This window comes from Taurulus bubalis (genome assembly GCF_910589615.1).
Source record: "Taurulus bubalis genome assembly, chromosome: 10".
Classification (NCBI taxonomy): domain Eukaryota; kingdom Metazoa; phylum Chordata; class Actinopteri; order Perciformes; family Cottidae; genus Taurulus; species Taurulus bubalis.
The window spans coordinates 6,730,600-6,754,765 of record NC_136598.1 but is presented as its reverse complement, the minus strand read 5'-3'; positions in this window follow the sequence as shown (position 1 = coordinate 6,754,765).

Here is a 24,166-nt window from a genome sequence, read left to right as displayed (position 1 = left end):
AAAACATGCACAAATAGACCTCCGTACACTTTGCAGCAGAGTCATAATGCACACTGTGTTAAAGTCAGTGCCTGTTTTGTGTATCGTCTGCGGTGCAGCTGCGGTGACAGGCTGCTTATGACAATTATACCCTTGCTACAGTCGAGTCAATTGACGGCCCTGCTTTAATTAGCCAAATTAAATAGGAGTTTGTGCTCACTTTGCTCATGACTCCTTACTGCTAATTAAAGGAGATGTGTCCAGAAACCACATGCATGAGCTTACTGCATGGTTGACTAATAATAGTAGCATGTGCCAATATTTTACAGTGAAGGATTTAAGTCGTTTTTATGGATGTGGATACCGCAGCAGTGACCGGGTCAAGGGGTTAGCTTGTTATGTGTGTTTAAGTGTGTTCATAGGCACACATACTTAACCTCTTGTCTGTGGGTTTACTCTTGAGTGACTCAGAGCAAAAGGCCATCAATAGCATCAGTGTTTGTATCCAAATTTGATGACTTGGCCAGGGATAACAGGCTTTCAGTCCACACCAAGTTAACCCTCTGAGGTAATAGAAAGCAGCTGACCTCAAACCTCAGAGAACTGCAGGTTACAGCCTTGTGCTCTGACTAATGACCCCTTGTTTTCATAGCAAGCTGAGTGCCTGGGTGTCACATGTTCACACACACACACACACACAGATACACGGTCAGATGAAAGGAATCTCACCCTCCATTTAACAGCAAGTGCTTTGAACTTTGGAGAGTGTTAAATGTGACCTCAGTTGTCCAAAGTCACTTTGAGATGATGCACTGTGTACAGTCATTTTTAGGTGCAGCATCCTCTACCCCGGTCAGGTGTTAAGCTTGTGACACAAATATACTGATGAGATATACTGAGGTTTCTTTATGCGCCTGGTTAAATGTGCCAATGGATTTGAAAGATGTGGAGTTATTTTGGTCCGGACCAAAGTGGTAAACTGATTGACCGACACATTGTGTTCCATGCCAATCATAGAGTCATGTCATTAGTGGGACTTTAGCTGTTGATCACCATTAGAATAAGAATGATAGGAGCGGTTTCAGGATCAACGTCAAAGAAAAGATGAAACACAAGTTGTGAATGTCCATAATGCGTGCGTGTCCATAATGTGTGTGTCCTGCTCAGCTAAAGTTGGGTCACAGACAGACTCACACTCAGCCCTCGTCCGGCCTCTCTGTGGCTACAGGTGCTTTACATTACGGGTCGTAAAACTCAGCGAGAGGGAAAAATGACTGCCACAATTTGTAAGAGATGGAGGCATGGGGGGTGGGGGGTATTGGAGTCCTGTATATGGATACAGTATTGACATACGTGACGGTGTTGTCTGCTGAATGCTTCAGCATTCCAACCCTGTGCCAGGAAAGGCCATATTGTTTCTGAATTAAACTCAAGTGCCATTTTCTGAGGAATGATTTAGTGCTGTGTTTGTGTATTTCCGTGTGTGTGTGTGTGTGTGTGTATTTCCATGTGTGTGTGTGTGTGCGTGTGTGTGCTGGCACACTCCTTGGCTAATGGTGTGTGTGCCATACATACTGGGAGGAAGGTTGCAGGGTCGCAGGGCCACAGGGTCGCTGGGAGTGCACAGTGGAGAGAGGAAACAGACATAATCTCAGAAAGGCTGGCAGCTTCCTGTTCTGAGTGCAGGGTACAGAGAGGACACTGTCTTAGCTCTGGTTACCCAGCTAGTGACTTTAGTATGTAATTCAATCAGGATTAGTCCACTCACTCACGCCCTCTAATAATAGTAAAAAGGAGGAGGCCAGACCCAGCTTTAAATCAGCATCTCCTTAACCTGATTTTACATCCAGACACGGTTCTTGTAAGCATACCTGTGATGAAAATTACAGTTACTTTAGCAAGGTTTTACTGTGCAAGAAATGAATCCAATTGCAGTACAGAAAATGTTGAATTGCTACAACCATAAGGAAATAAAGACAAAAGGCCCATTATGTTTCTGTTTCAGCATGTATGAACATACAATGATTTGTTATAAGGTAGTTGATTTAATCAACTTAATTTTACAATGTGTTTCTGGGAGGAAGACACTGTTCTGCTGGAGAGCTGACAGTAAACTTGGTCTTCTTCTGGTGAGTGTTGCTCAGAAAATACTTCCACAAATAGAAAGTATAAAGAGTACTCTCACCAGTGCTGATCAGACTCTGCAGTTTTCTCATTGTTACATTTTTGGTTCTGCAAGCGCATTTTGAAACAGCTCAAATTGTATGCATTCATGTTATCCAAACTGTTAACAAACATATCCAGTTAACTCAGTTATTCATAAATAAACCACACACAGAGCTTCTAGCTAACTAACTAGATATCATTATTTTCAAGAAATACATAATTATCAGGGACACAAGTCTTATAAGTTTGTCAGAATCCTTCAAACAATGAAATCAACAAAAATGTTCTTTCTATCAACAGGCTAATACAATAAGAAGAACAGCAACCACTTGATTTGTGTATGTACATGTGTGTGTTCATCTTGTGTGTATTTGAGGACTTGCAGGATATGAACCTCGGTTCAAGGCCTAAGGGGTCAGGGTCTAGTTGGAGGTTGGAGGTCAGGGTCAGAGGTTGAGTCCGGGGAGATAGCTTTTCAATCTATATCAGGATGTGGAGAGAGAGAGAGAGACTTTCTAGTGGTATCTAAACTGGGAGGAGGAAGGTTCAACAACTGATGTGCATGAGTCCAGAGTGGACAGAGAGATAACCAGATTGTCAGTAGTGGCCAACAGTAATTCTCATTGCACATTTCAATCATGGTTTGCAAGTATAGAGGGTTGTGTCCTTGTTTGCCCTCTGGGTTAAAACCAGAGTTGGATAGTGGTTGGGGTACATGGGAGGATTTAGAGAAGTTGGGGCTGGACATGATTAGATGGGCTGCAGCACTTTGGATGAGCCCCAAGTGTCAAAGAGTGAATGCAACCAGACTAAACATTCATATGGGACAATTCTGCGAAACCCTGGATTATGTTCAGTGATGACATTTTTAAACGTTCAATGCCCAGGTTTTTTTATTAATTGTTTTTACAATATCTACGCATGGCAACTACAGCATGATTAATAAGTTAAGTAGCAAAAACGACTGGGTTGAAGCCACTATACAACAAAATCTTTTCTCACCATGAATAGCGTGCAGTACATTTTTGTATGTTGATTGAGACATCCCAGTTTTAAGTGTTTTTTGTTGAACCCTCCCAAGGTTTGTTTACTGTGCTAAAGTGGCATTACAACATTTATTAAAAAACTCCATGACCACAGTTGTTACATTTCTCATCATTCCTTGTTATGTATTTCTTGAGCCAAAATACATCTACCACCCTCTGAGTGCCAACATAACGAACCGATTAAACAGGTCGTTATGTCTGTTTTTAATGAAAACAAATACAAAAAGAGATACTAAGGTGTAGCTACCTTGAAAAAATAATGAAGATGGAAAATCTTTAGTGGCTGAAAAATCTCCATCATCTCACCGTATACTGCATCTTGTCATACTATCCAACCCACTGATCATGTTGACTCTGTGGGTATGTTTATCTGTTGCCGTTCAGAGCGGAAGTGTCACAGCTGCACCTCTTTCAGCACGGCTATGTCGTGTGATCACTGGTATCTTATCTGGCTCACCATAATTAGCATTTATCAGATCACTGAGTCACAACCCTATCATAGTCATTTTGTTCCTCTTCCAATCAAATTCATACGTGGTTTACATTTATCTGCAGTTAATCACCCAGTTGCAACAAAAAGTTGCAGTTTTTAGTTTTCTTTGTTGATTTGCTACATGCCAAATTATATAATTCAGCACTGAAGTGTATTATTACTGACCCATGTTTTACAAAAGCCACTCTTGCTTTTAAGCAGTGTCTGCAAAAAATGATAAGTGTCTGCGTTTCCTCCAAACTTACCACTAAAAACAGATCCAAGCTTTGAGGCAAACCGGCAGTCCGATTTTGGAGAAATCTGCTTTTCCAGTGCAGTACTTCTATCCAGTGCACAGCAGAGAAGTCCTAATGTCTAATAACACACCCGTACTTGTCTTTTTATTGGCCCATGTGGCTGTTTTTGAGCTTTAGTGGAATAACGTACAGTTCAAGTTCTCTACAAATGATTACTGGGCCTACATAAAAGCTTGTTGAACGAGGAAATGGTTACCAAATTACCATTATGTGATCTGGGTGGATTACCGTAGCACTCAGTTCATATAAAATATAACTAATCTAACATGAGAGCCGCACAGTCATTGTTGGGGTTCACCTCCGTGTCTGGCTATATCCAACATTCAACAGTGACAGAATGGCTCAGCCCCAAGCGCAGAAAAAAACAACTCCAGCACGAAAAAGCCCAAAGGCAAACAACTGGAGGGAAAAATGTTCTTTACAAATTCCACAGACCGGTGAATGTGTGAATGCTGTCACTTACAGTGATAGCAGTTGCAGTGCTCTACAGCAGGGCAGCACTTTAGGTCATGTAATTACAGCATTACCACATAATGAGAGTCATTTGTACTAATTACAGGGGCCGTGCCGACTCTGAGAAGAGCTGCTATAAGCAGGAAGTCAAACTGGTAAACGCTGGAAAAAAGAGACCTGCAGGTGCAAAAAGACCGGTTTACTGCAGAACACGTATGACCTATGACTGTCCCTACGATGTCTCGTCTTTCCGCTCTGCTACTCTTGCTTTAGCCCCTTTACTTCTCTGTTTCTCCCTAAATGCTTTAACGTACCTGGTCAACTGAATCAAACATTATGCTGGCTAAATCTTAAAACAATTGTGTCCACACAAGCGTTTTCAGATCATTTTTGTAAAGATATTTTTCGAGAGAAACTGTTGGTTATTATCCTGGGTCTCTGCTCTGTCCCCTCCGGCTTCCCACTGACAGTTTTTTGGCATGCTAGAAGTGTGGCTCTATAGATGGCTATGGTCCAGACCAAAATATCTCCACAGCATTTTGATGGATTGCGATTGCCAATTTTGTACAGGCAATTATGATCCAAAAAGGATGTATCCTACAGACTTGGGTGATCCTCTGACTTTTCTTCTAACGCCCCCATGGGGTTGACAGTTTTGTTTTTTAGTAAGATGCCTCAATAACTATCGATTGGATTGTCATTACAGATATCCACATATCTACGTGACAGGAGGAGAAATCCAAATGACGTCGATGATCCTCTGACTTTTTTTGGGGGGCCACTAGCAGGTCAGAGTGGTTAACCGGACAACTTACCCAACATCTACTAAATAGATTGGCTTAAAATTCTGTACCGACATTTATGGTTCCCAGATGATGTAGCCTATATGATTGCAATTACTAATGACAATTCAAATGAGTTATTACAGAACAGGTTAGAAGCTGCAGAAAGATGTGACTTTGTCGGCTTCTGAGCATTGTTTTCCAAAAGTAGATTTTCCCCATCCACACTGATAAGGCTGGCATAGTTAGATGGATTCTCGATCTTCCTTGTAGAGTATTTTTTTCACATTTGGTTTAGAGTGGACATTCTGCAGCCTCACATGACTCACTCTCATGCACTTCTCTCATCTCATCTCTTGCCTCCTTCTACCCCCAGGCCTGAGCCACAAGAGTTGAGCTGATGGGCAGCAGCGGGGCTTAAGTGCTTCCTGTAGGGCCTGAGGACAGGAGGAACCGCCGCTGGCCCTCAGCCTTCAGGGGTGGAAAGTATGTGTTGTAGGCTGCGCTCCCACCTCCCACCTCCCAGCCTGGGAACGGAAGCTGGGAGCCGCCAGGGAAAACAAGCAGACAATCAGGTAGGGCCTGAGCCGGGAGAGAGAAAGAGAGGATGAGGGGAGGCGGAGCCGCTGGATCCGTCAGGTCCTGAAAGGCTCAACTGAAGCTCTAGGAAAAGCATACAGATGTAATGGGGTTTGGGATGGAGGTCTTGTTTATATGTTTGTGTGAGCATTTCCTCATCCATCAAAGAAAGTGAAAGGATGTGTGTGTTTTCAGAAGGAGAGCATGTGCGTGTGTGTGTGTGTCACACGCGGATGTGCTTTGCTGAAACATAATCCGATATTAAAGTTCAGAGAGTGTTTATACAGTGTGTGTGGGTGTGTGAGAATGGCGGGTACTTTCTGTGTGTGTGTGTGTGTGTGTGTGTGTGTGTGTGTGTGTGTGTGTGTGTGTGTGTGTGTGGATGCATTTTGTGTTGTCTGTTTGGTTAAGGACAGTGGCCAGCAGGGGACAGGGTGGGTTCAGGGCAGGGGAGAGGGGATGCCTAAAGGGAGGAAGATTGTGGTGTTCAGTTTCTACAAGGGGGTCCTGTTGCCCTGCACGTAGCACAGTGTGTATGTGGGTGGGGGGCATGAACCTCTCTCTCTCTTTCTCTCTCTCTCTCTCTCTCTCTCTCTCACACACACACACACACACACACACACACACACACACACACACACACACACACACACACAAGCAAGTGAATTAAACAGAGCTTAGCCATGTTTCACTGTAACTGAGCAGGAAAATGAAAGCGGAAATGGAAAACTGAATTTTTTTTTCTAATGCATTGTTGCTGTACACATTAATGATGAAAACCCTTTCTAGCATATAAAAATAGTCAAAAGAAATGATTTAGCTGACAAATACAATCATGTCTTGGTTTGCCCTCCATTCAGGCTTTTGGTTTTACATCATCTGAGAATTTGCGGAATAAGCATCAATTATATAGTAATTTAGTCTTGTACTGAGTTTTAAGATAAACTATTTGGCCATGTATGACTTTTTATGAATGAAATACATTGTGCAGCTGGAATCCTGTGAGAAAAAGAAGGTGGTCCTGCTGTTGCATAGTTTTGTTCCTGCAACTGTTCTCATGATGATGCTGCTAAATGAGTGAATTAGGAACGTTTATTGCACGAAAACCATGAGTGATTTTGCTTTTGAAAGACAAAACACCAACAAATATGCAATGAAGCAAAATATTTTGTTAGATAAAAACATGTTGTGAATTGTCAAAATCATTACATCTTTCTTTAATCAGGGGGGGTTATAAAGTACGTGTTGCTTTTGTGTAAATCACTGTATAACTAAATGGTTTAGCCAACGAGCTAAATGAGATCAAAATCAACAATCAATTAAAATGAATAACGATTTGAACTATTCGGTACAGCCCTGCGTATTGTCTGATATTGATGAGTTTCATATTGTGTTTATTGATTGAGGGCAATCCCTTTACTGTGTTTTGCTGTCCATTGATGGAGGGAGCTGAATCAATGTGCTGCGTCATTTTGTGAAGGGAGGAAGGGGCTTTCGAAACGTCAAAGGCCAAAGGGCCGATGGCTTCAGGCTATATTTTCACTGTTGTGGCTATTATTGTTCTTCAAGCCTGTTTGCTGGTCTTTGAAATGTGTGCGGTAGTGTAAGCAGAGTGTCATGAGGTATTGTATCCTTTGCGAATTTTGTAAAAAAACAAAAAAAAGAAACATTCAATGAATCTGTTGCTTGCTTGCTCGGACGCTCGCCGTGTAGACTTGAGGTGTCCCGCGACAGCACCATTCCTGGATATGTCACTTTTTTTCAATTGTCTTGAAAAGAAAAGTCTGTGTGTGCTTTACTGAGAGTAGTGTTGTTCCCCCAATTCAAGGCGAAAGACTCCCAAGAATCTGTAGCTGTCCACTTGTTGACTTGTGTTGTTGTTGATCCCCACAGGTCCTGTGAAAGTCCACTAATTCCCTGGTTTTGGCAAACATTTATTCCAAGTTCTTCACTAGCCCACCTGGGATAAAACCTCACTTCCGTAAACTGTGTCATTGTTGTTTGAGATTAAACCCACTGTGACGTCATCAGAGAATGTAAACATCATAGCAGCCTGGGAGTTGGAAACACTGTCATGTATGTACCTTGACTACAGGAGTACGAAATGTCTACATGTCGAACTCCAACCCTGAGGGAGCAGCAGTCTCGGCTGCTCACCACTCAACACTAATGGGTTTTTAAACAACCTTGGTTCTTATAACTCTCCAATCTGAGAGAAGAGTGCTCACTATGGAAATGACACATCTCTCAATACCTTACAGCAAACGGTTCTTTAGAATATGAAAAATGCTGTCCTGTATTTTTTTTCCTCTAACAGTAACTCACTGCCATTTCATTAGTTTGAGGTGGCCCTAAGAGTTTAAACATGCTTGAGATCTCTTTATAGTCACATTTGGCCATAAATCTGTCACTTACTTCCTCCTAGTAGTAATGCTGCTTTTTATGACAGGATTGAATGGTGTTCATCATCCAGCTCTTGTTATCTGGCCTGAAATGTGAGTTTTTCATAAAAAGGCTTGTAAGTTAATCAATTGTTTATGAGCCAAAATGGAGTTATAAGGGATGTAACGGATATGAGCAGACATAGCTTTACTTTCCCACCTTGGCTCTCAATACACCTGTTATTGTGAGCCATCGTGATCAAATCAGCAGTCATGACTCGTTGAGCGCATGTTTTCACTTTGAGGAGCAGGAGTTTTGAGAGTAAAGGTTTGTGGGGTCACTGGATCCGGTGCAGTGTCTAGAAACGTGTTGCGCTGTTTGGTAGCTGCTCTCCTTACCAGATTGTGTTATTTTCCTTTTCCGTTGGTACCGTGAAAACAAGTGAATTACATAAAACAATAAATCAATTAAACTGTGTTTCGGGATCACACAGCTGGTTATGTTGTTGTATTTATTAACATTTCATTTCCTCGTTTTCTCTACATTACATAATAGAAAATGATTTATGTGTGATAGAGTTGTGTTTGCGAACATGATCGCCACTGTACTGTATGTGTTTTTGTCTGTGTTTGGTACGTGCTCCATTGACTGTCTCGGGATCGCAGTGGGATGCCAGTGATTGAAGGGAACTTGAGAGAGGGGACAGGCGGAGGGGACTGGGGGGTGTGGACGTGACATCCCCAGCTGGCCTGCATGTGACATCACTCCAGCGGGGACAGGAAGCAGGGGAGTTGGGAGGGTAGGGTACAGTAGGTGACATCAGGGCTCTGTCTGGGTCTCTTAGTCCTCCAGCTGGGTAAACTAGACAGAGAAAGACCCCCGCTCCCACCCACCCATCCGCCGACCGCTCCATCTCTGCCTTTGTCTGCAGCCCAGCACCCTTTCTTCTTGTCTGTGACTACGTTTATGTTCACAGTCACTATCTGCCTCACAGACATATGATGCCATGTGTTTCCTCATAACGTCTCCCCTTTATTGTGAGTGTGTGTGTGTGGGGGGGGGTAGGTATGTATATTTATGTTTGTGTGTGTGTCTGCTTCTCATCCGCTCACTCTGACCTCGCATCTCTGTTGAATGTGATCAAACAAACCTCTTGCTGGCTTACACTAGACACACATGTGCATACACTGGAAGAGTTTGTCTTCCTCTTTTTAAGGAAAGAGCTGGTCCCCCCCGAGTGAACAAAAAATCTGGTTGGGGCCACCAGGGGACCCCAAACAAATTTAGTTTGGATGTTATTTTTCAGTAACTATGCATTTAGAGATACAATGAATGAGCGCAATGGCACATTTTGAGCTGATAACTAATTTTGGCACCACTTTACCAAATTTGGATTTTGTAACAAATTACATTTCCTTGCACAACAAGAAATAAAAGAGAAACCTGGAAGGGTTTACCATATCTTGTTTGTATATTGTTATTAAATAATAGATTATGGTGACACAATTACAAATGTATGTATGTTAAGATTGTTGGGGTACAAAATGATATATATGTATATATATATATATATATTTAAAATAACTAAACATAACTGATATATAAATAACAGTGTAAATGATGTAAATGTAAGTGATCATGGCGCTTGCAATAAAACTTCAAGAAAGTGAGTGATGTGTTTGTGTGTTTGTATTGGCATTCATTTTGCCACGTTTCACCATGTTTGGATTAGAAGTGTTTAGTGGGCGAACAAACATATCTTTCAACACCAAAACCTCGAGCTGAACTGAATCATTAGTGTCACTGACTGAATCTGCAGTCCAGGCGAGAAACACAGTATGTTCCTTCCTGGTTAAAAGCTACCTAACAGACCATGAAAGGCAAATAAACAATCATGATGCAATGGCTGGTTTCTGTTTACAAAAAGTTCTTCGTTTTGCACTGAACTGAACGAAACCATTCAAATCAGCAACAGACTGAACGTATGACTGAAGGCATTACGTCGCAGCGTTAAGAACAATGATGTGTGTTGGAATGGTGATGCAACCAGTTAGCATAACAAAAGATACAAACAACACTGCCGGTGTGAATCTTTGAACTGGACTGAACAAAGCAATGGGAAGCAGCAAAGTAATTTGTAATTTTCACTCATTACCACCTGGTTTGCATCAGTATACCTCAGCTGGGACCTGTTTTTAAAGTGTTGGCACAGAATTGTGCAGTTTGATCTAATTTTTATGAAAAACTCAAACACTCACATAAAGCTCCTCCCCGCGCCTCTCACACACACACACACACACACACACACACACACACACACACACACACACACACTACTCCATAAGTTCATTTATGTGACTGCAGAGAGAGAGAGAGAGAGAGAGAGCAAGTGAAAGAGAGCGGGCTGCCAGTCACCCTGAGTGGTTGGCCCTTGGTTTGCACATCTCCGCTTTGAATGTGAAACACATGTCAATGTGTGGGTGGGAGTCAAGAGAATAGAGGAGAGGGTATCCATGTCTCAATATGAAAACGCCCTGTCTGTCCATCTGCAGGAACATTTAATAAGACTTGCACACAAGCAGACCTTTTTTCCATCCTCTCTCTCTCGCCCCATCTCTCCAGCCTCATGCTCTCGTTATCTTTGATCTCCAAGCGCTTTTCTTTTCTTTGCAAACTAAGGACTCTGAAAAACAAGTGTGTGTCAGTACTGTTGTTAAGGTTTGCGCCTGTGAAGTGCTTCGCTTTCCACCGTACCTTCTGTGTTTGTTTAGGTGTGTAAATGTTTTGCGCTAGGAACTCTACTATCTGCCATAAGATTTCTCGTGTGTGTGTGTGTGTGTGTGTGTGTGTGCGTGCGTGTGTGTGTGCCATGTATGTTCCATACCATGTGTTTGTTGGAGAGACATGTTATTACAGGGGCTGAATGTGCTCGAGGGGGCTGAGTGCGTGGCAGCCCCTGGCCTGCCCCCCTCGGTGCTCTGGTGAGTGTCTCGGGGCTCTGCAGTGGGTTTATGATGTCTGGCAGAGAGTGTGGAGAGTGCAGATGGCAGGAGTGAGAGAGAGAAAGAGGAGGGTGGGAGGGAGAGGTGTGTGGTTGCATTAATATGGTCTGCAATTGTCATTAGCACTAATCAGGGGCTTCCTGTACTGAGAGGAGCATGAGTTCACCTTCCCAAGTACCCCAGAACCACACACACATATACACACATATAGACACATGCATGCACACACAATACACAACAGTAGGGCACTCACATGCACACATATTTGCACACTCCCCTTCAATCCTGCTGGCTCCCTCCCATCTTTCACTTCCTACTCACTCTTGTTGAATACTGTAGGCCCATCATGTGTCTCTGTTTCTGCCCCCGAACTCCGACCATGTATCCCCCGCTGTTTGTTTGGCTCCTCGTGCTCTGAAACTGGCCATAAAATATGTTGGAAGGAACTGCAAGTAACTGAAAGTGGAGCTTTTTCCATATGCTCAGTGTCACGTGAGACCACAGCAAAGAGTTCACTCTCCCTCAGAAAGGCCCTCGTCCCAACGTGAACTCTGAGGGGTCGTGAACTTCAGCTGGAGTGCCGAGGACTCTGGCACAACGGACAAAGGCAACTAGCTGGCACAAAGGTAGCGCGGATGACATCCCGGAATGTGTAACACAATGACTCACTCGTGAGCAGTAAATCATTCGCTGACATTGGCATATCGCAGAAAAAAAGCACCCGAAAAGTGACAGGAATCCAATCATCTGCATGCGCGCAAGGCCTGTATTACCATCTGTGACCGTTTAGCAGCCTGTGTGGTCATGATGGCATGTGGGATCTTTGGGCAACATGTTGACCACAGAAACAATAGAAAGGAGATTCCACAATGAAAATGTCATAAGTACCCTCACCCCTTTCCCTCTCCCTCCTCCCATCCCTTCCTCTCCTTTCTCCTGAGTTTAAAAGAGCAATGGGGTAATATACATTAATGTATTTAAGATGTGGAAATCAGATATTGAAATCTTTGCCCTCGCCATCCTCCCCCTCCTTCCCCTGCTTCTCCTTAAACCCCCAGCCTTCCTTACCCCCCTTCTCCATGCGCTGCTGCTCACTTTAATAGAGTTTAATAGTGCACAGGGAGACTGTGATAGATAGACTGAGAAAAACTGAAGAGATTTGGTTCAAACATTTCTTTTCACAGTGCACATTTTGTGTCAAATCTTTTTTTTTTTTGTTTTCTTTTACTGTGCCCTGGGCTTTGCAATTGATAGCCTCCTCAAAACTCAACCACCACCATCCTCCTCCTTCTCCTCTTCTTCCCTCCACACCTTCCCACCCCACTGAACCCTAGCCAGCCACAGCTGCCTGGCCAGATGTGAAAGAGAAAGAAAAGGAGGAGGAGAAGAGATGGAGGACAAGGAGAGGCCACCTCCTGCGGGGAATGAGGATTGAAACAGAGAGAGTTGAGAAGGAAGGTATGGAGAAAAGGAGGGAGAGGGAAAGTTGCAGGGAGAAGAGATGAGAAAGATGGAATAACGTAGCTGGTAATCAAATATGAGAAGCATGCATATTATTATTATTATTATTATTATTATTATTATTCTTATTTAGATAGTACGTGGCCTTGTCATTAAAGACCACCTAGCTAGACCACACCACACCTCAGAGTAGTATATATATCATCATTATTTCACACCTCTTTTCACACTTTTAATCATCACTGAAAACCAACATAACAGCAAGACCCTTCACATCCAAACAGCCTACAACATTTTGCCGCTCAGTCGGTAGGGTAGAGGAGTCCACATGTATCCAGGCTTCTCCATGGGCAGAGCTGATTTATGTAGCAGCTCAGTGCTCTAAGCCCTGAGTCCGCGCTCACGTACTCCTGGGGGCTGTCTGATTATAGATGGGGGAGAGAAACCATGCACTCACACACCCCACCATTTGGTTCTCATTACACACTTGGACGTGCACACCCAGAACACACACACCCTCACACTTGAGAACTCACACACACACACATAAAGATGCAGATGCAGAACTTGTGCAATCTCAAAGATGTAGTGCCATTCCCAATTTACACGCGTATTGTGAAATTGGGAATTGCAGTTTGGCACTGGATGAAAACAGCAAAAGCAAAAGGAGTGGGAAGGCAAAAAAGTAGAGCAGTAAAATCAAGAAAAAGCCCAACACACTTCTCATATTAAGGATGAAAACATAACTAAACAGTGTTTCCCCTGATGTTCCTGACTCTACATGACGAGGAACAATGTTCAAATCCACTTTGAACTTGTCACACTCCCTTTTCTCTGCCTCCTTCCTTTCTCTTTACAGCCCTGTGTTCTGTCAAACAAAAGCAATCATTTAAGTTAAAATGGCCTCTCTACTTGTGAAAAATCGAATCTCAGTTATTTTCTACATGCTCTGCCTCAAATAGGCAGATAGTTTTGAAGACGTCATTAAACTGGTGGCCTCAACCTATAACTGAATTTTGTGAAATAAAAAACCTGCTACAGGATGGTACCCCATGCTGTTTTAACACAAGTGTTAATATGAGAGGATTGTAAACACTTGGCTGTAATCACAGACCACAGCATGCGGTCGCTACGACCTCAACGAAATGAGGAGATGCATGTGTTACAGGTAGAAATGAGAGCGCTTGAGGGGTGAAGGCTTTTGCAGCATGTCATTAAAACCTTGATCAATCTGTTCATCGAGCCCCCCTACTGTGAAACTAACACTTTCTCCCACTAGGGTGGTCTGTCCTGACTCTCAGTCCTGACTCAAGTTCTGATGTCTCCTTTCCAGCGCTCTCACCTTGCTTCCAGCCTCTCAGACTCGCTCTTCCGGTTCTCGCTCCCACACCGACACCTCAGAGTGACATCAGACTCCAGCAATTTGCGGAAACACGTAACACATGCAGCTTCAGCGCGTTGTGCCACTCACCAGGTCAGGGACATGACGCTGGAGCTCTGATGGGATAACCAGATGCGCACATAGACAAACACACCCATACATACCAGACACACATTATGTTGCATGTTACAATAACGATAATACTTCACAGCTAACGTCCTGCTGAAGAGGGAGGACAGAAAATAGAACTTTTAACAGATGCATTTCCTCCATCTAAGGCCGACATTATGTATGTAATAATTAAGTGACAAAATTGTCATATAGAGCAGCAGAAGATCACCATTCGTGCAACAGTTCACAGTTGATATGTTCACCCATCTAATTAAATATTTTATTGTCATCATCCTTGCTGTTACTTATTAATATCATTTTACTTGGGGAAGGGGGAGAGGGGGACCTTAGAGGGCCTTGATTGGAGACAGATGTTTTTATTTGATATTTTCTTGAAAGTGTCAATAGACAAGGTTATTGCTTTAACTTATCATTATGAAGTCCAGACCCGGACCTGTAACCAATAATTGATTATGAATTATTATATTTTCAAGGAATGTTTATACCTTAACCGGTGCAACTACCATAGCCTTTACAGCACTAGAAACTCACAGACCGATTGCATGTGTTGTAAATCATCTCAGGTGATGCTACTCGGTGCAGTCAAATATATGCATTCTGATAAGCATTGAGACTCGAATCATGAGTGTGATAGACACACACGCACACACACACACACACGCACACACATCTAAACACTTAATAATGGCACAATACCAGAGTCAGAGAAAAGTAATTTCGAATGAGAAAAGTATACAGCAGAAATAGAGATTTTAGTCAAAATGGAAGGATTCTTACATGTTCATTCGAGCAGCTCAAACCCATTGTCTTGCATGTTCCCAAAACTGTGGCCATTATTTAAAAGCGGCAATATTAAGCGCCACCAAGAGACAAAGCACACATCTTTGGAGCCAACTTACCTACTAAACTTAGAACCGAGGGCACAGAAAATAAACGATCCAAGCCACTGAATCATAACGCAAGTTACATTATGATGTTACGGACCTTTGGATGAGGACATTTTCTCTAACTGGACATCTTTGAATTTATTTGAACACCCTTGCTAGAAAAATGAAGGCTTGATTTATGACGAAAAGGAAGAACGGCAACCTTTGCGCAACTAAAACAGGAAGAGGATAGCGCTTTTGTCTTCCCTGGTAGGTTAGCAAAAAGTATCAATCTAAGTTATTTGCAGTTACTGTCCCCATTAGCGGAAAGTGGTGTCGGGTGGAACAACCAAAGCAAGAGGAGAAAACAAAATGCAGTGAGTCCAGAGTCTGAGGAATACCAAAAGCGATACAGTTGTCCTTGCGTAATGTTCTTTTTAATTACATTTTTGCTTTACTTTTCTGTCAGTAAATCCTGCACAGTTACTGTTGGTGTTGCCTCTTTGACAAAGTATGTGTGTTGTTTATGTAAAGAAGCACCTGTTTAGGAGGCTGCCGTGGTCCCTATGGTGTTCACGTTCAAGTGTGAAAAGAACAATGAGGGAGACAGAAGTGGATGAGAGGATTGTACAGGGGACGTAGTGGAGACAGATCAGGCTTGCTTTCCAAGGGGGTGTCGCTGTCTGACAGGAAGTGGAGGTCAGTGTAGGACGTGTGTGTGTGTGTGTGTGTGTGTGTGTGTGTGTGTGTGTGTGTGAGAGAGAGAGAGAGTCTGTCTGTCTGTCTGTCTGTTTGGCCAGGTCCACACTAGCAGGTCAGGGCTGTACAGCCAGCAGGAAATGACCTAAAACATGCACATGAAGTATTAACCCCATGTGTACCATGTCATCTTCTCATCTGAAGTTGTCGTCTAGACCAGTGGTTCTCAACCTTTTTTCACTGATGTACCCCCTGCAAAATATGTTGTCTAGAACTGGGGGGGTACTTGGCTGAAAAAATATTTTGCAAATACCAGCACAAAATCATTTTGGGTTGAAAAAAATATGTGATACACAGCGCTGTGCCATCAGTGTCTGATTTAATATAGAATATATGCAATTCAGTTCATGAACATACACTTATATGAACAATATAATAACAATTTTTTAAGGATTTTTGAACTGATGCTAATTTTGAATATATTACAATTAGCCTCCATACCCCCTGGAGTGCCTCCGTGTACCCCTAGGGGTACACAAACCCCCATTTGAGAACCAGCCGATAACTATCATCACTTCTCCTGTCAGCAGAGAGTTAAATTAAGTATCAAACATGTCTAGCAAAAGTTTTGAAATACTATTTTTGTTATTGCAGATATAAAAAGTACAGTGGCTGTTTGAGTCTGAGGGAAAAGTATGAATTTATCCAAAGAAAATGATTCTAACCAATGATGATCAGATCGTGGCTGAATAATGATGTAATTCATGGAAGTGGATGAAGTAACAAAGTGTATACGTGAGTATTCAAATACACGTAAGAATATTTGGAATACTTGAGCGGAGGTGCTCTAAATTTAGCTTTGACTTTCCCTCGCCCCCTCCCAACACTTCTGCCTTCCAGTCTGAAACAATGGACCCCCTATGTCACTACACCCCCCCCCCCCCCCCCCCCCCCCCACACACACACACACACACACACACACACACACACACACACATACACACACATGCACTCACAGACACACACACACTTCTTGTGCCATTATTAAATGTTCTACCTCTCCCTATTTAGGTCTGTGTGTGTGTGTGTGTGTGTGTGTGTGTGTGTGTGTGTGTGTGTGTGTGTGTGTGTGTGTGTGTGTGTGTGCCTGGAGTCCATCTGGCCTCTGGAGTCCCATAAGGAAGAGCAGAATGTTTAGCGGCTCCTGTGCTCACTTTGCAATGTCGTTTCGATAAGGACACACACTACCTCGCTGGACAGGAAGTGACTCTTTGGGGTGTAGGGTGTAGCTCCGACTGACGTTATGGGGGCAAAAATATGCCATTAGAACCGAGCACATTATATTTTTAGATTTGGATATCTCTGCCTATTAGCAGACACGTTTACATCAGTCTTGTCCACCTCTGATTGATGCATTAACTGCTCAGGTTATGTAAGCAGCGCTCTGAGTAGCCAAAGACACTGTGCGTCAGCGTCGTGTGCCTATCTGTGCGTCTTCATCCTGCACCACTCTGCAAGGGCATGATTGTCTACAGTTGCACACAAACAGGAGTCGGTGGGGTGATCTAAGGTCCATCCTGTTTTGGTTGCAACCTTGAAATTCGTCATTTTTCTGGAGTGTCTTGGTAAAAACATACGGTTGTTGTTATCATCAGGGTTTGTGAGGAAGTCTCGCTGGCAGCTCATTAGTTTATCCTTTATTTTCTCCCTTCTCCTGTCCTCTCAGGTTTAACATGATGGGAAAATTTACTAATTTGCTTTCTTGCAGAGAATAAGATAGGAAGATTGACAACGCGCTCATGTCTGAATGACGAACATAGAGCCAACAGATAATTAGCTTAGCTTAGCACAAAACAGGAGAAACAGCTCACCAAAGGTAACAAGATATACTTATCAGCACGTCATAATACATCATGTCTGTTTAGTCCCTACACAAAACAAAGTGTAACTAGGAATCGTCTTGCAATGGGATCACACCAGCCGCCGCGCTCTTCGGGTTTCGATGTTCAATGTTTAATTTTGAATGTGAACTACACACCTGTAAAGTTTTTCTGTCATACAGCCTGATTGCTTGGCCCCTGGAAGTGCTGCTTGCAGCATTCTCATGCACCGCTGATTGCTCATTGACTCCAGGGAAATTAAAAAGACTTTGGTTGTAATGCTAGACTAGCCAGCATTAAGCAGCAACGGTAAACTGCAGTTAATGAGCCGCGGCCTACAAGGCCCCGCAGGCAACATGTTTGCTTGCTAAACTTCAAAGGTTATCAATACGGAATGTGTGCCGTGTTAAGATTGCACCAACTTTGACATTGCACGTTGTCGGCTCCCCAGCAATACACCCTTCAAGCGTGAAGTCGATTGGGTGAACTGTTCTCAAGACATGTAAAGGACACACATACAGAGCTCTGTGGTGAGATTCTTTCAAAATCTCGCCTGATATATTTTGTAACTTTGGGAACTTGAGGATCTCTCCTTGTTATAAAATAAATTTCAGAATGTTTCCACAGCTTGAGTTTGTAATGACTGACCCCACAACAAGCTACTGCGTGTTGAGGTTGTTGTTTGTTAAAGGACGCCCTCCTCTATAACCACTCTCTCATTCCCTCTCACTTCCTCTTCCTCCATGTTCTGCACTGTACAAATGTGTGCATGTGTGTATGTGTGTAAAGCATGTGTGTCTGTGTCCATCTCTTCGTGGCAGCATTCCAGTAAATCTGAGCCAGTGAGGGGTCTCTGTCTCACATCCCTCTTCAATCAAACACAAACACACACGTCCGGCCAGCCTGGCCCACGCTATCTTTCCCTGCCTCCTAGTGCCAGATGCACACACCCTGTGCTCTCCCTCTTCTCCTCCTCTTCCAACATTCCTCCTCTGCCTCCTCTCTCTCCTCTGCTTGCTTTTCCTCCCCCCGTCCTCCCCTCCGGTTCAGAACCCCTGTGCATCACATTGTCTCCCGGCTCTTCATCTTTCTCCACTTCCTGTGTCCTGCTCCGTGTGCCCCTTACACCCCCTCCTCCTTCTCTCTGGGCTTCTCTCTCTCTTCGCGACGTGACTTCTAGCACAGACAGTGGGGCCGGTGCCAGTAAACTGGGGCAGAACTGGCTGAAGATGTGCACTCGCTCGCTGTGGTGTCTGTGTACGAGGCGGACTGTGACATCCGCGAGCAGCCACAGAGACAGATGTAGTTCACAACGATTCAGAGTTGGTGTCTTTGCTTCTGCCATCCCATGTACAGATGTTACGGGTGACAAATTAAAGGAATAGGTCAACATTATTCACTTCCTCACTGAAATACAGATCATTGTGTCTTTTATATTTAAAGTTGGATTGTTACTTATGCTTAGCGACTGGAAGACTGGAAACAAGGGGACATGATCTGCATACCAGCACCTCTAAAGTGCACTTATTAACAAGCTATTTAATATTTGTTAAAATACAAAAGTGTACAAAAGTGGATATTTTCCACACATTATTAGTTAATTAACTTCCTGTAAAAGGTTAGCAGTTTCCCCATGTTTTCTAGCCTTATCCAGCCTTATCCTATCCAGTCTTATGTTAAAGTAACCAGCTGCTGGCTGTAGTTTCATCATAAAAGTTTTTTTTAATTGTCACATATTGTACATATGTGCATACATAAAATGTGACCTCTGCATTTAGCCTGTCCTAACTACAGGGAACTACTGTAGATCAGGGCAGAAAGTTGGGGTTCAGTGTCTTGCTCAGGACACCTCGACGTGCAGATTGTAGGAACTGGGGATCAAACTACTAACGTCATGGTTCAGGGACGACCTGCTCTGCCAGTGAGCCAAAGCCACTCCTGTGCATACATGTGGCACTGATCTTCTTATACCCTCAGAAAGGGAGAAAAGAAATAGCGCATTACCCAAATAGTCAAACCATGTCTTTGAAGGAAAAACCTTATTAAGTGAGTGGAGAGACAGAATAAATGCAGATGCTTCAGACAGGCAGGAGTGAGTTACTATGGTTACGGGCATCGGTGTCATCAGGTCAGTTTGTAGAGGCTTAATCCTGAACGCTTTGAGGGTTTGAGCCAATGTAATATGCAATATGTTGGAATATGAGCTTAGTCCTGTCAAAATAAATGCTGGTCTCTAAACTAATTGTGTGTGGGTCTGGAAGGTCAGCGCTGAGTGACACAGGTTACAAGGAGGAATGGCAGAGAGCAGGCTCAGGAGGGCATTCCCGATGTCTCTCTCTCTCCAGCAATGTTTTCCAGCTCTTCCTGGGCAACCCTGAGGTTAGCGAGGTTTTCCACAAAAGGTTCACACGATTCCAAATACGCAATGACCACGCCCACTTCGGAGACAGGTAGTGTGTATACCATGTCAAACCATTGGCAAAGATTGCAATGTGTCATCTTTGTTATAAAGAACATTTAATGTTGTTGTTTTTTTCTCATTGTTCACTCATCCTGATTTGCTGTTTTGTCCATTAGGCCACCAAGCTTCACTGGACAACAACATGCTTTTGCTAATTCATTATATTAATTCATCTGCTTTGTCTTACACGGCTTGCAGCTGCTTTTAGCTTTACTTACCAATCTAATTGTATACAAGTAATACCAATAACAATATTCATAGCTGATAGTGCTGTGCTTTTTTTGTAATGTAATTGTGGGAATGAGAGAAGCATACGATTTGCCTGAAGCAAGCAATAGAGAGAAAAAAAGACATAAAAAGGAGGGGAGACAAGCTGCAGCTGGTACAGGAAGAAAGAATGATGCCAGCGGAGGGCATGAGAGCAATCCAGAGTGTTCTCACAAGAGACACCAGAGCTGAGTACACACACACGCACACACACACACACACACACACACACACACACACACACACACACACACACACACACACACACACACACTTGTGGCATGGTGAAGCCTCACTGCCTAGACATGTTTTTGTGTCTGCATGTGTGTAAGTGTGTGTTTTTAGTGTTATCAGGAGGTTGAGGATGGAGACAGAAGACGTCAAACCATCCATCTCTCTGTGTTTACACTCAGTCTAAACAGCAGACCAGCCACTGAGGCTAATGGGGCTCTAATCTAGAGCTGGATGACACACACATGTCATCTTCTGAGTTTCCCAAAACAGACCAAGTAACCCCTCCGTGCCACATGTGCATTTACAACATACTCTCACTGTACATTTTATAAACTTTATTGTATGCAATGCAGTTGGCGTACCGTGAGAAACAAATATTTTTCAGTCTTACTTTTTTACACCTACATAGGGTGTGTTTGGTGCGTTGCTCAATGATATTACCAACTTGTGGCAGGAGCCAGGAACCACCAACTTGACAAATAATAGACAACCTACTCAACCATCTGAGTGACAGCTTCCTCCTATTTATTACTTATTTTGTATATATTTAGACTTGTGTACGATTAAATGTTTACACATAAATGAACAGATTGTCTCAAAGATGCACAAACATACAGCAACCTCACCCTTGCTAACTTCTCACCTTTAAAGTGTTGGTATCTACACCCATCCACTGTGCTCAAACATGTGCATATACACACACACACACAAAGTGAAAGTGATGAAGCACTTGGTAATTTATTACCCTTGTCAAACTGAACAAAATGCTAATGGACTGCTTTTAAGTGTGTAACTCCACGCTAAGAAGGTAATAGACACCCTGTTTTTCACAGCTCACTGACTTTCTCAGTTCTGTGACACACACACACAGACACACACACACAGACACACACACACACACACACACACACACACACACACACACACACACTGTGCCCAGGCTCAGTCTTTGCCTGAGAGTGCGTCACCAAATACAATATAGTCGAAGTTCCAGCAACGGATCCGGCAGTCTCACCTTCACTCTTTGTGTCACACACAGAACACATTCACTGCCAACACTTTCACATGAAGTCACTCTCAATAAATGAAAGGTCACACAACTCCATAGACCTAACACACAGAGCCTGTACGTGTATCTGACAGTAACACACACTTTTACCTTCTGAACTGCAATAGTTAGCGTGCCAGCTCATTCGTTTCTTCAACTTTTTCCCCTCCAGGCCTGCAGTATAAAGGCACTCTCTACCTTACCCCCAAATGATTAAGATCTAATAATTACTTCTAATGTCTGGGCTGCTTGAATTTATATGTGTGCGTATGTGTGTGTCAACCAGCCAGGCTGGCCGTCAGCTTCTCTCCCCCAGGGCCACGCAACTTTGTCCAGGCTTGCCTGGCCACTGCGCTCCTCTGTGCTGGATGTGCAAACTTTATGGTGTGAAGTCCCTGTTTGGTTGACTGTGTGTGCTTCTCCTTGTTGCTTCCAGTAACTGTGAATGGCAAATTCATGACCCTCTTACACCGGTTTCTATTATCACCACGTGGGCTGGTATGAAACACCAATTTCTGGAAAGTTTAGGTCATACTTGAGGTCAGTTTATTGCTGTTTTGGTGTCCTGTTGCGCAAAAGGCTGGGCTGTTTTATTTGCATTCGTCTTGCCTGATAAAGTGCAGTTTAAAGAGAGTATACACATTGTGTGAACAGAGAGAAACAGGATGGGTGGATTTGTCAGGGCAGGTGCCCACATGTTAGTCAATCTGAAGGCAGGAAATTGCACTGGCATAGACACACAAACACACGCATTGGCCGCAATATACACCCAATTTGTCACCCGGGTCCCTTCAGAAACTGAAGCAATACTTCCTTCTTGTATGCTCTCTTGACCCTGATCTGCTTCTCACACTGTCAGTTCTCGTGAAATCTAATTTCATCTTTGTGACACAGCCAGCACCATCCTAATCCTCCTAGCCACTCACAACAACAACAACAACAACAACAACAACAACAACAACAACAACAAGACACTTTGCAGTTGACTCCACTTTGACTAAATTACAAACTGTACAAGCAAATATCATATGTGAGTTAACTATTCTCTAAAGTTTTAGCTGTCAGCATAGCTGGACCGACACTCCCTCACATATATAGTCACGTGACCTTTACTCGTTGATTAAGCATGATGAAGTGAGACTATGTCAGGGCTCTCAAGTTTTTAAGACAGGTAAGAGTGACATCTCTCTCTCTCTCTCACTCTCTCTCTCTCTCTCTCTCTCTCTCTCTCTCTCCTCTCCTCTTGCACCGAAACATATCTCCAGAAAAAAAAACTCTTAATTCTACAGTGCTGTTTAACTGGACCTCATAAAATCTTTTCGTTCCTAAGAAATTCAAGCAGTTTTTATGGCTGCTTTTGTCTTCACGATCCCAGCAGATGAACCAAGTTGGTTATGAGGGCAAAGTAATAACTCTGACACATTACTTAACTATATCCATACATGGCTGCACAGCTCAGCTGCATTATATCTCCACTTTTTTCAACTTGTCAAAAGCAGAACTAGCCATAACACCAGAGTATCACCAGGGAGTAAGGTTGGGAAACAAATTCACAGAAAGTGGGAGAGAGTACCATATGTGGGTGAGAAACATGTTCTCATGCAGGCTGTTTTTCTTTTGTTTCAGCTGTGCGGCCCCACCTTAATTAAATGAGGACAGGGAGCAAGGGAGCACACTGGACAGGGGAGGAAAAGGGAGAGGTAGATGGGAATTCATTGAAGAATTGGGCATAATGTGCTCTGGCAATCCCTGGCCCAGCTGTTTTCCATTCAGTGGGAATCTAAGCAGTGAAATGTTGCTGGAGTGGGATAGACAGGCAGAGGAAGAAGAGAAGGAGGGAGACTGTAAAACATGGCGTGAGACACAACATGTAAAGGTCGCGAAGATAGCCATTTAAGTGGACTGGTGTGTCCTTTTCTTTCTGTCTGTTTTCCTCTTTCTCTCACAAACTTAATTTTTAAAGTAGGAAGTTGCATACTTCAGTAACGACAGTTCCATGGTTATTATAACCCAAACTATGATCTATTCCTCTTCCTAACCAAGTCGTTTTTTTTTTCCTAAACCTAACTAAGTGGCACAAAGCTAAATAATGCAGGAATTGTTTCTTTAATAATGATCCACTTGTTTTTTAGACTCACCATTTCATATAAATGAACAAACAATTCCTGAATCTCTTTCCCTGCAGGGTGTCTTGTGTGCAGACATAAGAGTCCGTCAGTTTTAATGACTCTGCAGTCAACACCTGTGCCCTTCTCACGTCCCGTGTACTCTACGCAAACTTCCAGTCCAGTCCAGTCCTTGAAACCCACTGATTATCTATGCATATTTTATTAATACCATTCAGGGTGAAAAAGGTCTCACCCAGCATACATGACATCCTGAAAAGTGAATTGCTCCATCCCTGAGCAAACACAGAGAGACATCACTTAAACTACTCCACACAGAAAAGTCTAAATGTATTGCTTGCACCCGCCCAGTGTCCCTCCTTGGCATTACCAGCCTGAACCAGGGCACCCAGTGCCCGACACCAGACACCTTGGATCTTTGCTATTTATGTGA